The 17,869-nt window shown below is 41.8% G+C and overlaps 1 protein-coding gene across 7 annotated transcripts in view; it reads right to left on the bottom strand.

The window, feature by feature from the left end:
* The window catches only part of LOC105281076, a 183,647-nt gene that overhangs the window by 116,909 nt on the left and 48,869 nt on the right, over positions 1-17,869 (bottom strand). For 5 of the 7 annotated variants that reach the window (XR_003406593.1, XR_003406592.1, XR_003406591.1 and 2 more), the window contains exon 2: positions 14,107-14,166. The gene's annotated coding sequence lies outside the window, so the exon portion shown is untranslated. Of the gene's footprint in view, positions 1-14,106; positions 14,173-17,869 lie in introns of all 7 variants that reach the window. The other 2 variants (XM_026970017.1, XM_011342042.3) reach the window with 1 other exon arrangement.

Raw genomic sequence — 17,869 nt, forward strand, 5'->3', positions numbered from 1 at the left:
CCGGCACTCGCAAACTCGGCTCGGCACCTGTCATAGACAGTTTTGCAATTTACGCGATGTCATTATTGTGCAGTTTTAGTCGTGATATGCGATATTTTAACACGTTTCCGCGTGCATGGTATAACTTTTTATTAGATTTCATATTTCCTTTATACAAATATTTTCTTCTTGCTCCTGTGCGGACAGGCTAAAACGAAACCCCGTTTACCTGTATTGTATTACATTTACAAGATACATTTACTAGAAAGACTGGTGTTTCATTTTATTTTACTTTTATATGTCGTTAAACTGAAAATAAAAGCTCTTTTTATCCTCACGGTTGCAACAGTAAACCGAAATCTAGTTTTCTCCATGGGATTTTGAAAATCCAACAACTTTTATATCTCGAATTGCAACTCGTTCGCACGTCGGTTTATATAGTAATTCCAAGTTTAATTACTTAGTTGCGCTTTTATTTTATTGCAAGTAGTGTCGAGAGATGAGGTCTAAATATTATAAATTTCTTTATATAAAGTTTGCGTATCGCGAACGTGTTAAGAAATCTGAACACTCGTTTCGAAGTCAATCGCAGGAATCTCGGTCACATTAATCGCTTGATTACATTTTATCGATTATGCTTACCCTTATTATCGGTCACAATAAAGTAAAACCGAAGGAAGCCTTGACCAACTTTTTATGTTATGATGGTGTAAAATATTATATCAATAATATCGAGATAATAATATCGAATTAAGTCATTATAAGACAAGTATTGTAACGTGAATATTAAAATTAGCAGCAGCAGCAACAGAATTTTAATGAAAAATACAATTATTAATTTACACATTTGATATTCTCGAGTAAAATTTATAAGCAAAACTTGACTGCTTATGAAGTGTTAATCGCTTTTAATCTCGTAAATAATTAGATGCGATTTTGGAAGATCGCGTGTATGCGTTTTAGTGTAATTCCAATGACTTATTAATCAGATTAATAGGCACTTTTATAGCGATCCATCACGATTAACGTTACGTTCGGCGAACGCGCGGGAATACCTTCGGTTAATCACCAATTTACGTCGTCATTAACGTTGAATGATGTCATGCCAGTAAAGCTATGTACAATGTAAGCCGAGTTCATATATACAATTAAAGCGCACCAACGCGTTTGCGCATTTTCAGTAAATTCGTGACAACAAGGGACATGAAAAGCTGATGGGCGGAATAATCTAAAGGGTCATCACTTTAAATTGCGGGAGGAACCGACGAGGTTAGACGACGAGGGCAGGTATAAACGAGAAGCTGTCTTGTAAACTAAACCGTCCCGGTGATGTTAGAACTCTCTTACGAGCCCGTTATTGCGTTTATATACTAGTAAGCGACGCCTGTAGATGCGCTCGCGTAAGATGGCTGCGTGAAAAATGAAGCCTTAATGGTTTCACCTCACGCGCAATTATGTCACCGTGTTACAGGAAAGAACGATTTATGCGTATGTGTGTCTAATTAAATAAACTGGACAAATGTTGGGCGACACGCGCTAATAAACGAGCATTAAAATATTTAATCAAACAGATGTAACGTGAGATGCAATTAATTGCGACAATGTGATTAAACGGATATTTAACGGTGATTTAACAGAATCTCCTACTCTATGTTTGTATAGATTAAAAATATTACTTGTATTTGATGAAAACCGATCACCAAAAATCGAAAGTTTTAAATTCTATATAACGATATTATATCATTTTTTAAAGCGTACGAAGGCGTTTCTCCTTACGTCGATAGCATAACTATAACGTGGTATTAGATTCTTCACTCCATTACATCACCCGATACGTATCTCTAATCCTATGACTTTGATATCATCGGGAAATGCGAACTCTCATTCTGGCGCCTGCGTTTGACAAAGCACATGCCGACCAGCAGGCTAATAAAGTTTCCCCTAAATCACGTCCATTAACGGGCGAGATCAAAGCGCATCCAAGCGCATCGCTCGTGCACATTCCCCCTCCCTCTCTCTGTCTTTCTCTCCTCCTCTCATGAGAAATTCGCAAGTTGCAACGATAGCACAGTCGATCCGGTAAACGACTCGGCCGCGTCGTTGTCCAAACGATATCGTCGCGCAAAGAGGAGACCAGAACCACGGAAACTGGAAGGGCGAGACGCGGAGGGAGAGACGAGGAAGAGACAAAGGGAAAGAAAGAGGGGAATCTTGATTCTGGGGCGTCACTATGGTGACTTCTAACACAAACGCCGCGACCAGCGTCTCGTGTCCCCTCACCCAGCCTCCGCGCGCGGGTCGGTCCATCCACCCTTCGAAGTTACATAGTACATACCCAGCCAGCATCCCAATTCCGGGCGTTCTACAGCTCGGTGAGACTCACGGCGACGGCGTCGCTGTGCGACCGTCGCTGGTTTCGGCCATGACTGGTGTAACAACGTTGCGCCCGGTCCCTGTTGTCTTAATCTCTCGGGCTCTCAATAGAACGTGTTCTATTTTTACCCGTGCTCGTTACGTCCTCTTCTCCTTTCCCTCCTTTTCACTTTTTTCCTTCGCGAGTCGTTCATCGTGCTTTGCGCAATCGCCTTTATCGCGGCCAATATCGAATTTCCTCGAGACTTTTCAGCGGGACAACTTAATTTTTTCCCCGCTTCCATCGAGTCTTCCATATTTTTTCGTATATATGTGCCTCCCTGTGTTCTTCCCTCTTTCGAGAGAACTCCCAGTGGCCGGTTCTCCCGGTCCTTTTGTCGGGACTTAGCACGAGTATCTTCGTTTACATGACAAGGGCGAGGATTCTATCTAAATAAATGATTTCCAAGGAAATAACGGTACGTTCAATTCACAGGATCCGAACGATCCTGTCGTGACGAAGGTTTACGATGTTGCAGACACAAGAGTTACAGTGCCATGTCGTTGTTCTTGTGAAAGGAGCATCGCTACTAGGCGCACCGTTTTCATATGCGTATCGCGGAACAATCTAGCCGCTCTTTGCTACTCGCTCTCCGGAACAGCACATTACGTCGCCCATGACCGACTCCGGGACAGAGAGCACACCGAGCGCCGATCCGCCTTGTCACCCAATTTAATCTCCATCCACTCCTAGAGCTCGGTCACGCTTTTGTTCGCTGTGCTCTCGATATGGTCTCTATTCCATCGTGCGCCTTGCCCTTTGTTCCAGTCGCCCCGCTAATAAAAGAGGTGCTCTCTCAGTCAGCCGCGCGTTGCACATATCTCCGTTGACAAATATTCTCACTCGGCAGCAGCTATCGATGTCAAGTCGCCAGCGTGAGACTTTGGCGACTTTGTGCTCGACGCTAACACTCATCGACGATCGCTTGCGCGCGATCTCCCGCACAAAAGAGCGTACGAGAAGAAAGAAGTCGGCGCGTTTGGAGTCCTCTGTTGCAACGACAGAACGGCTCGGAATGCGGATTGTCGAGAGCATGCTCGAAAGAGCACAATTAGCGATCGGTGTTTGATTCTCGCCTCTCTTTTCCTGACTTCTGTTGTTGAAAGGAGAAAAGAGTCGCGCTGTATTTAACTGAGACGGCGATGCGGGTGCGACCGGAAATGAATCAAGCAAAACGGATTTAACGCGGATTTAAGATTTGATTTCACGTGAATCCTCGCGAATCGCGTAAACTTTCGCGATCACAGTGAAGCTACTATGTGCCAAGTTTATGCAAGTGCTCGGATCGGATCAGCCTGTCCCACAATTCAACGGTGAGATGATCCAACGTTGTTGCACCCGGATGTGGAGGGGTAGTTTGCTACATTGTAGATCGGATTCTAAGAAGCGGCAAGTAGTCTTCAAAGGCGCATCCGTGCCGAAGTGGTCCTCATCATGATCGACAGTGCAATCCGTCATTGCTGGTTGATGATGATGTATCGAGAGAGGAGCTATTCGCGCTCGCGTGCGTAGAAAGTTCGTTAAAACACATTCGCGTGGAAAGGGCGCGATTATATGGTTGCCCGAACTCCTGATCTGGGTGGATGGTTACGAGCGAGGGACGACAACATATCTCGGCGACCCTTCCGGACCGATTCGGCTCTTATCGTTACCTTACCAGTATGGTTTAATCTACGACCGTCCTTCCTGATCCCGGTCGTTCTGTGTTTCTGCTTTTCGTTACGAATCCGCGCTATAGCACCCCATTCTTTATCCTTACTTGCCGAAACGGCTGAAAGGAACATTTCCGGATACTACCCTCCGTTTCGGGCAGGAACATAACTGTTGATCTGTAAGTCGGTTACCAACTCGACCGTGACCACGATTAGGATCGTAACGCCCCCCGATCTGATGGATTCACGGTCAGCAGATGACGAGGGAAAAATAAGCAACCCAGGAGTAATGAAATTAATTATATTACCTGCATGGCATGGCATGCAGAATATCGCTATATCTTAAATTTCGCCAAGTCGTTTTTAACGAACAATATTTATCTTCCATTAATCTCTTAAATGTCGTCGAGAGAAGAATAAATACAACAAGCTTCGTTGATTTTTCTTTTTGTGCATACAGAAACAGGTGCACAAGTAACATGCCACGCAAAGATTACATGGTTCTTTTAGATATGTACACATTGCGATTATTTTCATTTAACTCTACGTCAAAGCGATAATATAATACTCTGTAATCCATCTCTGTTCCGCTGAGGTTTCTTGAAAAGGCTGCAAACAGTACAAGCAGGCTGCATTGTGTAACGGGAATAAGAGCTCCTGTTACGCGCGAGCATCCTTCGCAAGGCGAGCCAGCGTCGCCGATAATTCTGATTAATGTATCTCGAGCGCGTTATTATTTGAGTATCAAAGTCGCGGGAAAACGGCGAGTCGCACGCCTGACTCGCACGCTCTGCAACTACTACTCGCCGACATGCGAGGCGAATAAACTATCTTCATCGTCGTCCTATATCTGCCAGCGATCCAGCCGGGTGCTCTGTCACGCGAAGCAGCGTTTCGCATGCAAAACCGGCGGACCGGATAACTACCGGAGCGAGAGAAAGAGAGAAAAGGGACTATGTTGCGAACTCTGACCTCTCTGTGGCGGTTCGGACTCGGTCGGTCGTTATACGTCGGCCGCACGAGGCCCCGTTTTCGCGAAAACGATTGAACAGTTTCGCGAGAGTGTGTACATACCGGCAATGTCCGTGTGTGCGTGTATATCGTCCCGAGAATTGGTTTTATCGATGCAGCGGGGAAGTGGAACGACACTTCCTAGTTCCAACTGACCGTGGGAGATAGGACTCGAGAGATACCGTTCGCGCAAGCCGATTGTGCAAATCTTCAGGAGAAACGAGCAGCGCGCGATCGAAAGGTGAACCACCGACCGGCGTCCGGATGATATTAGTGATAAAAGTTAAATTGCATCGGGTAAACAAGATGCGAACGAGCATGCCTCTGAGCATTTCTCTACTTCGCGTACGTCGAGAATAAACGAACAGGGGAGAGCACGCGGAGCTACGAGAGAAATTGGTGTACGATCGTTTTCGTTGTTGCGAGGAATGTATGTATGTTGTATAATGTATTGACGTAGTTAATAGCGTGATATGTGAATTGTGTGGTTGAAGGAATTTCCGGAAAATGCTTTCGGCAAGAATTGAACATTTATACAATGTGAGCGCTTTGCAAAGACTTTTATTCCTGATATGCAAAGTATATATGTAAATGCTATAAATTTTTAACACCATTTTTATATCGAAATGAAAAAAATTCGGTTATCTATTTATAATCAGTCTTAATTTATTTAATAAAATACAAAAATTAAACAAAAATTATTAAGTGAAAAAATTAATTTATGCCTCTAATTGACTAAAAGATACTAAACTGTTTATAATAAATAATATTCTAAAGGTAAGAAAATAATTACTCCACAATGAGCTTGCCGTTCGTGAAAGAAAAGCGAGAGATCAGTTATTCGAGAAATAATATCTGTCGGTGGAAAAATCTCGAGTAAAGAAGATAGGAGATTATCGGTTTCTCTTGAGAAAAAAAGTCAAGTCTTAGTCGCGGTAGTGGTCTTTTTCTATTCCTCGCGATAGATCTCTGATAATTGACTTCCGTTTCTCGATTTTGAATACGTGACCCTTGATTTTAAGCATCCAGGCTTGACAAAAACGTGCTTGAATTTTTAATTGCAGCTCGTTTCGATGGTTTGATAAGACACGCAGGCGTACCAAAAGTTCTTACTCTCATGATTATATTTTACGTTGATGCAAACTTTTCAAGAATAATTACATTAATCTACCTGAAAAAACTACCAAAAAGTATTTTAAATAAATACTGGCAGGCTTAATTATTCTTTAGGTATACAATGATGATATATACCTTTTTTCATTCCACAGTATCATTAATTTCTACGTTAATTAATCTATACGAACCATCCACATCGTAAACATTTAATAAAATTACGTGATATTAAAATTCTATTCAACCAAAATGTATTTAAAACAGAATTTACAATTTAAACTCGCTTGCAGTTCCGAATCTATCGTTATCTCGATACCTCTAATGAAAAAAAACCTGACTTTATAGTATTCAAAGTGCTATCCATAGGCAAAAGAAGAAAGCGTTTCCCGATGCTTGCGAGAGATTCTACGTACAATTGCAGAACATCATGGAAATGTACAGTCACCTCTTCTCCCTCCTTCCTTTCGTGAGAAGGCAGACAGAGAGAAAAAGAGAGTAGCTCTTTTGTGCTCCTTGCCACTTCACCGGTTTTTATTCAGATATCGCGGAGGCATTTCCGCGACTCAATGAGCCGCGTGCAGACTGTCGACGTGTCGATCGTCACAAATCTGCGAAGAAAAACGAAGGACGTAGGGACGAAAGAGCCATTCGGATTCTGCTACTAAAAATGTATCGGAGCTGGAATATCGCTTGGCGGGACCGAGTCGACCGGATATTTCGCCTCACCATGGAGATCAAACGTTCCCCGATGCGCTCGATGCATCTTGGGAACGACGTGTACGAATACCAGGCTGTGCTGCTTTATTGTCGGACGGCGAGGTTGATATATACATATACATATATATACACACATATACATGATAGAAACAATTCCGCCTCGGGGAAACGTTATTTCTGACCGCGATGCGCGCGATCTCGGTACCTTCCCACCGTACGAGGTACGTCCTTGCCTCGAAAAAAGCCTCGCTCGTGTATCCTTGGCCAGGCGGAGGAAGAGTGCGATAAAAGAGCGAATTGACGACGCGGAGGGCGATAATGTCGTTCATTAAATTCCGGGGTGAAAGCCAGCATAAGGGAATCACTTCCCGTCGAATGTATCCGCCGTTCCGTGAAAAGACAACCCTCGTAAGATTTTCATAAAAGATGAATGACAAGATCGATATATATCGTCGAGATAAAATCACGACGTCTTTGAGAATCCTAGTTATCAGTTCTCTCCTTCCTCCTTCCTGTTTGGGGAATGATAAGTATACATATACATATAGAATAAAAGTAGGATTTTTCGGATATCTAGGTAAAAATATTACTGTTGATATTCGAGGGGCCAGTGTCCCTTGGAAAACATTGAAAACACTTCCAGAGATTTGGAGGATACGCTCGTCAGAGATCTCTTTGACAAATGTGGGCGTAACCGTCAGCGCGATTCAAATAGATAAGAGAATTTTAGAAGAGAAAGAGACCGTTCTGTAAAATGAAATGGAAAACCTGACAAGAAGAAATCGGATGCATTTTGCGAAAAGAGAATCCTAGTTGCTCGACTTATCGATTTTTCAATGAATCTTCCCGGGAGGTGAGTGAATACTTGTCCAAGGAAACACTATCCAGCGGTTTAATAAAGCTAAAACACGTGATATATTTGATAAGCTCTCATCCATCTCTATTATTCCTGTCGGATGATTTTATATTAATCAGAATGTAATGTATATTGAAATTTACGATTCAGCGACTCCATTCTCACCGTCTTTTGAAGATTTCTTTTTTCCAATTATTAACAGTGCACTTTCGAGCGCATATGCTAAATTTCATTCGCGTGAACTTTCTGAATGCACGTATACATATGCATGATCAGAGAACTGCAAAATACAAGGCGCTTGTAATTACAGAATCGCGTGTTTGCTCACCCGATAACGTTCCTCTAGGTGTGGATAACGTCATTTCTATCTAATAATAAAAGCGAATATTGTCGTCAGACACACTTTCTACATAAAGACGTGCGAATAAGGGTGTTTGTTAGTTTACAAATCTCTGCAAAAGCTTTAAAGATCTGATTAAGTACTTTTAGATATAATAGTTCATGAATTTATAAATTTCTAAAGTTTCTTTAACCAAGGATCTTTCTGTATTCAGGCATAAATACATTAGCTCGTAGAGTAAATGTACGTAATGTAAAGCTACGAGATTGTTGAGTCACTTTTAAGCCTTCTATTGTGATGTTTTATCAGTATATAAATATATAATATGAGTAAGTCAATACTTTTTAGCAGTAGATTACTTTAGCAACAAAGAACTTTGCGGCGTGATTGGCATCGTTAATGAAACTGTACGGAGAAAACTGAAACGGATGGGCGTTGTACAATCAGGATCACCGGACAATGCATTCAAATGTATTTTATACGATGACTGTGAATACCAAATATATTTAATCATGTAGGTCAAGGAACAGATATAAGCGTGTATGCACATCCTTACAAAACAATGCAGAGCATAATTGATGTCTTTGATACTAACTTTTCTAATATTTTCCTCAAAGTTTCTATTACGTAAGCAGTAATCAAAGTAATCTTTAATCAGTCGCATATCCAATACTAATTTTCTCACGATCATCTTCCAATCTTTTCATCGGGCAGAGTAAACTTTCTCTTTCTCGATTTGGTACATGAAGTACGCTTGCACAACGTACCTTTGTATAACTGTTTCTCCTGTATTTGCATGTGTATCGCTCGTGTTGTGTATAACGATACGCATACAACAGAAATGGCACGCCCACGTTGAATTCGGGATTGACGTAAGCGAAAGGTGTAGATAGTAGGGAAATACATTGAGAAAACGATTTTTTAACAATAGAACTCTCTTCGTTATTCTAGTTTGTGGAACAAATCGTTCAATTAGTAGCCATTAGTAGTATCTGCAATTGGATTAAACTCGTCTGTCGAGCTTACAAAAGTATGATACGCGAATAAATGAACGAAAATATATTTTCATGAATTTCACTATCAGTGGTAATCATAATCTAATTTCTGTGCAAGATGCAAAGTTCCTGTTTCGTTTCACTTTCCAAACAACATGAAATTTAATAATTGAATTAGTAACCTAATTTAACTAAAGCGCTATATAAATTGTTTGCTGAATATCCATGTGGCGCGTAATATACATCATTCACATTACATAACAAGCAGTTATTAAATTCATATTATTATATATAAATTATTTATTCCATAAAGTTTATGTTATTACGTATTATATAAATGTACATACATACGGGCCAATTAAATAATTGATTTAAATCAAAATTACCTTATATCTATAATTTACTGGTGATATTATTATTGCGCATATCATCACTAATCACTCTATGTTGTTGTTCAGTAAATAAAGTCAGCTCATTAAAACAAAAAAATGATGAGTACTAAATGTTCAATTAATTTCATCGTTTTAAATTTTCAAGGGTGATAAGTTCTCATAGTATAATTATTAATATACTATTATATAAAAATATCTATAATATTAATTCTACAGAATTCTTTCTTCATCTCGATCTCGATTAAGAGTGCAATCTTCTTAACGATATCTTTAACAATACTGAATACACACTAGTTCATGAATTACAAATAATTCCGCATAATGATATATCTTTTTCTTCCTACCACCATCCGATAATTCTCGCATAAAACACGACGCGTACATCACGCTTCAGCGTTCCTACGCATAACGTCCGGCAGGCGTCCAGCGCGATGGCCCCGATGATCCAGTTCAAGGCTAGATCCCTTCGAGAAACACTAAATATACACGGCGCACTTGAACCGAAGGCCAACAGTTACCCTGCTCTGGGTTCTTCATCTTAAGGCGCCGCTTCGCGCACCGGCTCCATTCGTTAAAGCTCGCCCGGGGAATTTATAGGTGCACCGTAAACTCCCGGGAATGAGCATCCTTCCGAGAATTATGAAGAGGACGCACTCGTGATGTGCAGGGCAGGATCCGCCGTTTATCCCGGCGAAACGTCGTGCATCGCGCGAGCAAGTGAGCGAGCGAACGAGCGAGCGAGCGGAATAGAGGACACACTGTTCCCATATCCTCGGTTGTTGCTCGAAGCTGGCTCACACATGGCATGTCGTGGATGCACAGCGACGCTGCAACATCCGCGTTGCACCGTTTTGTTCGTCGCGATGCCTTTCCCGCATGAGTTTCTTTGCGACCCGGCGTACTTTTACGTCGGATTGCACGCGTTTATAACACGCGCGCTCGGCGCCGTGACGGATACGTCGATGGATGGAGAGATGGAACTCCTTTTCCGTAAGCGCGAGTGGAAAAATATGCTAAGTCTTCCGCCACGTACACGCGCGAGAGGAGAGAGAGAGAGAGGAGGCTGTGATAACGTTAAAATTGGATCTCACTAAACAAGCTCTGGGAACTTGAATAAATTTCAATAAACATTGCGGCGTGCTTTCATTCCGTTGCACCGTTCTCCGCACTTCCATATAACCGTGCAGATTCTCACTCGACCCAATTACGTGCGCGATATTAATTTAAACAAATGTCTGGAACGTCCATGTTTCTGCAACGAGCATGCGGGACGAAGCATGCGGATTAGCAGGGTGCGGTGTCTTGATGAAATTTTGCGCTGATGTTTCCTCGCGGAAAGCTTTAATTTAGCGGATACATTCGCTGTAATCGGCTAATTTAATTTCAATTTAACGTGATATCTAGGCGTTCCGTTTCCAAATCCGAGGAGGTGTCCGGGGATATCCGGTTGGATAATTATTCCGCGTTCGCGGCCGAGGCGATTGTTTCCATCGATAATCACGATTATTTGCCGATCCGATATATTTGCAAATCCAGAAACATCGAATCTGTCGCTATTGAACCGCAAGGAGAATCTCCTCCTTTTCCGCCCCAAATCTCCCCGCGCATCACTCAATACGACCGCATCTCCTGATTGCAGCATATGCATTCTATTCGCAATGATTCGCGCGTACGATTCGCGAATAAAAAGCTTATGAGCTTCCACTCGCTAAGTTTTTGCACACGCCGTGCTATTCATCGTGTGCATAAAGGACGCGCGCTCGCGCGCGTGTGCATTCAATGATCGCGCGGGACGTTCTCATTCATTAAGAACATTTCATTTCTTTCGCACGGCCGTCTATTATTTCGCTCATCCGTATCAACATTTGCCGGCTGAATCCAGGATGTAGCATGCGACGTGCGTCGCATCAAGAACACTCCAACGCGGCGCGCTTGCGACTCTCGTGCACGAGACGCTCTCGTCGTTGTAGATTTAAGCATCTTAGATTCGCTATCGCTGAATATGCAACAACGTTATCAAAAGCAAAAGAAATGTTCATCTCCTTGCGAAATCGCCTCGCGAGTTTTCTATAGTAGCGTTCATCGTAAATTTCAATGCACGTCTCGAGAGCACAAAGTCGGAAAAAAGTTATAATTCTACCTCTTCGTGTAGAATCCTTCACCTGCATTATTTCTCATAATCATTTCTTTGGTTTATACAGAGACATTCTTTTTTTAAAATTGAAACAACGTTCCTCGACTTGAAGTATAATCGCAGTTCTTACGGTTATGTAATATTATATGTATAAAAGACCGATGACGAAGCGCCGGACTTTTGAGGAGCTTCCAAAGACTTTCTTTGTTTTGAAATTGCCAATGTCTTACAACATATACGAGCAAACTAATAATTCATTTCGGGGTCGCGGATATTTTCGTTGCTAGACGATGCATCTCGTTTCTCACCGTCTTGCGAAAACCGGGAAATACTTCTAATAGGTAATAAATTATACGTCACTCGCAATTTTACTCACGTAGTGAAAAATATATTTTTTACTTTTTCCTATTACGAAGTCGTATCCTTCGCGTACTTCTGCGTCCTGCCAGCAAGTATGATGGATTGTTGACTCGGATGCAAATTATACGTGTGCAACTTCCTCCGCGAATTATTACGAATGCGCGCTTGCCAAGAAACGGCGTGTGTTTTTGGACGAGACACTTTTCTCTGCGGAGAGAATTCGAAGTATCTTAGAAAATAGAAATATTTTTAGAAAACTATCTGAAAATACCTGGAAATATTTACAGGAAAATTTCGCAATCCCGTTCAAGAAAGAATCTCGACTACGCGCGAGATGTTTGAGAGAGATGTTTCAAATAATAGAAATAATAGAAAGTCTATAGAAAACGATATGTATGCGTGACATATTACACTATGTGCAAAGTGAAATCAGAATAGAAAGGTGCTGTCACCGATTTTTTTTAAGCAATTTAACGGACGTAGAGATGCTTTTCGCAGAGCGGCTTCTCCGGAGTTAATAATCTCGAAAATCAAGGACGCGCGACTATTGCTGTTGCGAAAAATACGAGAGAACCCGACGTTATTTTTGTGAGAAACATTATTATGGTATAAGTTTTTCTCGGGGAAATGCTACTAAATATTACTCAAAACTTTCCTCTTTCCACGTGCAGCTAACTATATCAAGTTTCCTTAAGACTCACCTGAGAGTCGCGATGTAATGTATGAGGTAGCTCGCAGAGAAAGAAAAGAACTAATGCATGCACACATTTTTCGTCCGTGCAATACAATACGAAATGTAATAGACATGAATTTTTAGTCAAAATTTGGTCCAAACTCATTGTCCAAATTTTATTTTGAATCTCGGCGAGACGTGTAAACAATAGGTTCTCATAAGATGATCGTTCATCTTGGCGAGAAACTAAATAAATACTTCGGAAAAATTGACCAACACATCACTTACGAGACCAGTCTCATACAAGAGTTGTACTCTTCATGTTGCTTTAAGGAAGTGGGGAATGTAATAAATTTCTTCGAGCTGGCAGCAACGTTTCCGAGAAGCGATGCTCGTATTACCGCTCAGTATTGCAGACTCGTGCGATTGCACCCGCGCCAGCCACAATCGATATATTTTTCCCACGATACGTCGAAAGCGCCGGTAAAGGAGAGAAAAGCACGAGAGAAAAAAGCAATTATCTCACGCGGAAATGCTTGTTCCTCGTGAATTGCGGATGGTACCGAGCCATTCGTCTTATCTGTTATACTTATGAGATATTATTTTCTCGCCCGATAGCATCGTCGATGATCGCGAATCCTCTCAACAATTTCGCTTATGCTCGACTACAATTGATGCTCGTTCCTGAATCGGTTTCCTGCGTCAGCTGGCATCTAATCGCCAAAAGAGATCGAGTAAGAAGCGTGATTTCTAATCCCAAACTGGCGATGTTTTTTAAGATATCTGTTTTTATTGCCTAAACTCGTGATCTCTTATGTACGTATCAAATGTGCCTTTATATTCTCAGAACCCACTATTAATTATGTATAATACTTTGCAATCTCTAACAGTACAATTTCATGCAGTTTTTTCAATAATTAATTTCAATAATAATTTTCAATCATCTCAGATTTGGAAAATCATGTTAACAACGAAAAGAAAAAAAAGTATCTCAAGAGAGTTTGCTCTCGCATTCACGAAACCAATCACATTTTTCTTAATTTCTCTTATGTAACGCGACATTAAATTAATTTTTTTAACTACGCCAAGTTTAAGACTAATAATAATCCATGCTTATAACGTCTTTGCTCGCTCTGATGCTCTATATATGGAGCAGGTTGGGAAATCGTTTTTCCCAACGCGCAATACGATTGACACGATGAAATGCGTGAACCGGTCATTAGTTTGACCTAATGACCCGCAATTAACGCGTATACGAGAATCGCATTGAGCGGAGGTGCCACTTACCTGCTCCATCCTCTCAAGCATAGAGTGGCGACACCGATATAATGGCTCTAATCACGTAAAACAAGATCGGTCACGCGAAAGTTCCAGAGATTGTGCAATCATATTAATTGCACGGTGCGAATTAATTGCTTATATTAATCAAAAATGTGCACACGAGCAATCGAGAAATCTCAGATTTTCTTACCTTAACTGTGCCGCGCAATTGTTGTGGTAGGTTCCATGTTTGGTCCGTTGATAGTTCAATCTGTAACTTAACGAAAGAGCAAAATGAAAGATCCATTGTACAGTTGCACTCGTTCAACATAGTCTTATTTATTCAGGAGTTAAAAGTAACGTAATAAATATCTTTTTCTATATTTAATGATACCGTGGAAGACCCATTCGACACTGCAGCTCATCGTGAATGAAGAATGCAGTACACATTTATAGTTGCCCGGACGATCGATACAGACGTAAGACGTAAGAGGAGGGCAAGAGTGTAATAAGCAACAAAAGCGCGGGAAATAATAATCCACCGCGAGATATACAGGGTCGTAAAGGCGCACTCCGCCAAAGACGCTACCTTAAAATAAACTCGCGCGCGTTTTGGTTAAACCGACATTTGTATATACACGCGCGAAAGCATCTGCTCGCAGTCAGTCACCTATTTCTGTAAAATCGCTGTGGAAGTAACAGCCGCCGCCGCCGCCTCTGCAGCAGCAACAGCAGCAGCAATTTACAGCCGCATCGGGTGTCATGGGGTTTGCGTAACCGTTCGCGCGACCATATTTTTAATCCAGCAGCGCGTAAATCATGCTTTTAGCGGCGGGAAATCGCTGGTGAGCGAGCGTGCGAGCACGCGCGTAAGTGCTCGCTGTTAAAAGTACTCGTCGACCGGAAAGGAACCTCAAACCAACCACCACCGACCGACCGACCGACCGACCGACCCCGCAATAATGTAATGGGGAAGTTTAATGGCCGTCACTGTGGGCAACGTGCACCGTCGTACGTGCAATAACAATTAGCGACAGAGGGTAACAGATGTTAGCCATGGGGCTTTCGTGCGACCCGGGGGAAGGGCCCGGGGACGGCTTTTTGTTCTCGTGGCGATGGGACATTTCGCAAGAGCTCAATTTGTCGGCTCGTTAAACGAAAACACGTTACACGAGACGCGAGAAACCATGCTTAGGTCTCGATGTAATGCAACACGCGCACGATGCATGGATGTGGCTAAGTACGCCGGTCGTGAATCAGTAAACGAGCCGGCAAACGATCGGCCGATCTATTCTTGTTCTTCTGTCGTACTATATATGCAATGCGGTTATCAGGTTTTCTTTTTTTTGCGAAGGAAGAGAGAGCGACTATTAAAGAAACTCTTAGAGAAAGCGGTATTTAATTGTTACAAATGGCCATAAATCACAACGTTAATCTATTGGAAGTAATGGGGTCAGAAACAGAAACGTGTAATTAACGTAAGTAGAAAAATTTTACGAGAAGATAAAAATAATGTTGAGCTAAAATTTAATATAATTTTAGCACGAGAAACCTTTCCAAAATGATTACGCACGACAGTCGAACAAATATTAACCGAGCACATGCTGCACCTACTAAACAATTAAGTTCTACTGCTAGCGTGGACTGGGTGTGGTAAGACACATCGCGTTGCATATAACGGAGATGGGGATTCAATGGCGCATATAATAATAATAGCAGCGAGAAAAATCAATGACACGTAATACGCATTTGCCTTGGTCGCGCAATATCGTATACTGGATGTTCAATAAGAAAAGAACGAGTACGAAAAAATCCTGTGCTGCATTATAAAAGCCGAAGAGAGTCCGAGGACCGATAAAACGCATCGTTATCAACGAGGGGTGAATTTGGAAGAACCTCGTACGATTTATTTCGACGGGGAAACAAATCGGAGTTCCACTGGTCGGAGAAATTCCGAAACCCTTAATTAAACGCGTAGGCGGCTTTAAATTGTTCATTCGGAAATTTGCATCTTGCATACCGCGCGGGCGAAACGTTCTCTCGTTGTTTCTCAGGGGGTAAACACCCTCAGCCGAAGGACCCATGGGGAAAGTGACGAGAAACGACGGTATGCGCAACGTGAGACAGAGGGAGAAAGGTGCTGCGATCGGCGTCAGTGGAGGATATCGATCACGAAACATTTGCATGGAAATTTCTTGCTCTGCGGCGAATGGCACCGGTTATATTTCTTCTCGCGACCGGAAACCGGATCCGGTACGCGAAATCTCCTCGGATTTCAGCCGGCGAGAGATCGATCCTGCGGAATCGGTCGGTGCTTGCTAAACAGTCGACTGAAAAATTATTCTTATCGTTCAGACACCGTACTCAAATATTGTTTTATATAGTTAAGTAAAGAATATCAAATTGTTAATTCAATAATGAAATACAAGAGATGAAATCTTTTGTCAATAAATAAGAAATATATGAATTATTATTATCAAAAATTATGTTTGCGATGTATTGAAACTTATTCTTCTTAATTATAGTCACATGACCGAAAATGGATACAATTTGCTCTTTGAAGATTTTGTACGAAAGATTGATCTTACAGAGCCGGCTAATTGGCCAGCTTGAACCGACCAAAATTAATTAAGATTCATTGAAAAGCACGACGAGACAAAGGGCAAGCCTCTAATCTAAGAAACGTTCCTTTGACAGACTCTTTTTCCCCTACTTGTGCACACGCGCACGCGAATTTAGGACAGTTAATTAAAGCAAAACCTCCCAGCAGCGTTCCATCTCTCACGGTGAGTTTACAGAGACTCACAAAGCTTGCAGCTGAGGTAAAGCAAAATTAACCCTTAATCTTTCTCATTAACGCAAGAGAGAGAGAGAGAGAGAGAAGTAGAGGAGAAATTTTAATAGAATCGACAGGGGAATAGCAATTTCCAATATTACCAATTAAATACTTTTTTCTTGCAAGCTGCTAATTAAATCAAATACGTAACTTGAGCAGTGGCGCTGAATTTTGACGTAGACTCGGATGAGATTCTTTTATTGTCGCCTGAGCAACGCGGCTCAATGATAGTTAAGGCCAGGATCCAATTATCTTTTACAACTCAGACTATAAAGTAGTTGACTGTGGCGTAGGCAGGCGTATCGCTTATAAACGATGGTCGACGACGAATTGACTCTTTCAAAGCTCTCTTACGCGCTTACGTCATCCTCAATCTGCCACTCGGTCAGACACACACAGACGCACCCACGCACGCACGCACAAGCATACGCTTTAACGCTGCGCAGGCAGACTTTTGCGAGCATGTGTACCGCTATGAATAACCCGGGTGAATCGGGTCACGTTCAATGTTTTTACACTTCTTTCGCGCGAGGTGTTACACGGACGACGTAGTTTGCGTAACACACTCGTGGAACTAACACGAGAATAACCAAAGTATATTTCGAGCTAATTCTGTCTCTTTCCATGTTCCTCCAGTTCAGATAAAATACAGATGATTCAGATGATTCAAAAAGAAAATCTAACACGCATGTCATGAGATGCGTATGAGACGATGCTCCACAAACACATTATCAGGCTCTATCGCGGACACAATTTTGGCTCTCAAATTGCATCGCATTAAACTGCATTCATTACAATTCAATTGCACTGCATAGATTTTTCTCGTAGGATTATTTCGAGTTCAGTAGCTGCGAATTTACGAATGGGGAAGTAGTCGGATAATGTAGAGTACTTTCGTATCGTTTTGGCTTCGAGTCGCCCTCCCCAGCGACTTTTGCGGAACTTTTATTGAACTCGAAAGAGAGACGCAGTTTGTTGGTGACTGCATGACCCTCTCCGTACCCTCAATCGAACAATCACTTTGTTTTCTTTAAAACAGGTACCTATATTATCTTCTACTTTAATTTTCATTCAAATTATTCCTCATTTCTCAAAATTAACATACACAGAAATTAAAATCTGATAAAATTCCTTTTAA

Source organism: Ooceraea biroi, chromosome 5, assembly GCF_003672135.1.
Source record: "Ooceraea biroi isolate clonal line C1 chromosome 5, Obir_v5.4, whole genome shotgun sequence".
NCBI classification, from domain to species: domain Eukaryota; kingdom Metazoa; phylum Arthropoda; class Insecta; order Hymenoptera; family Formicidae; genus Ooceraea; species Ooceraea biroi.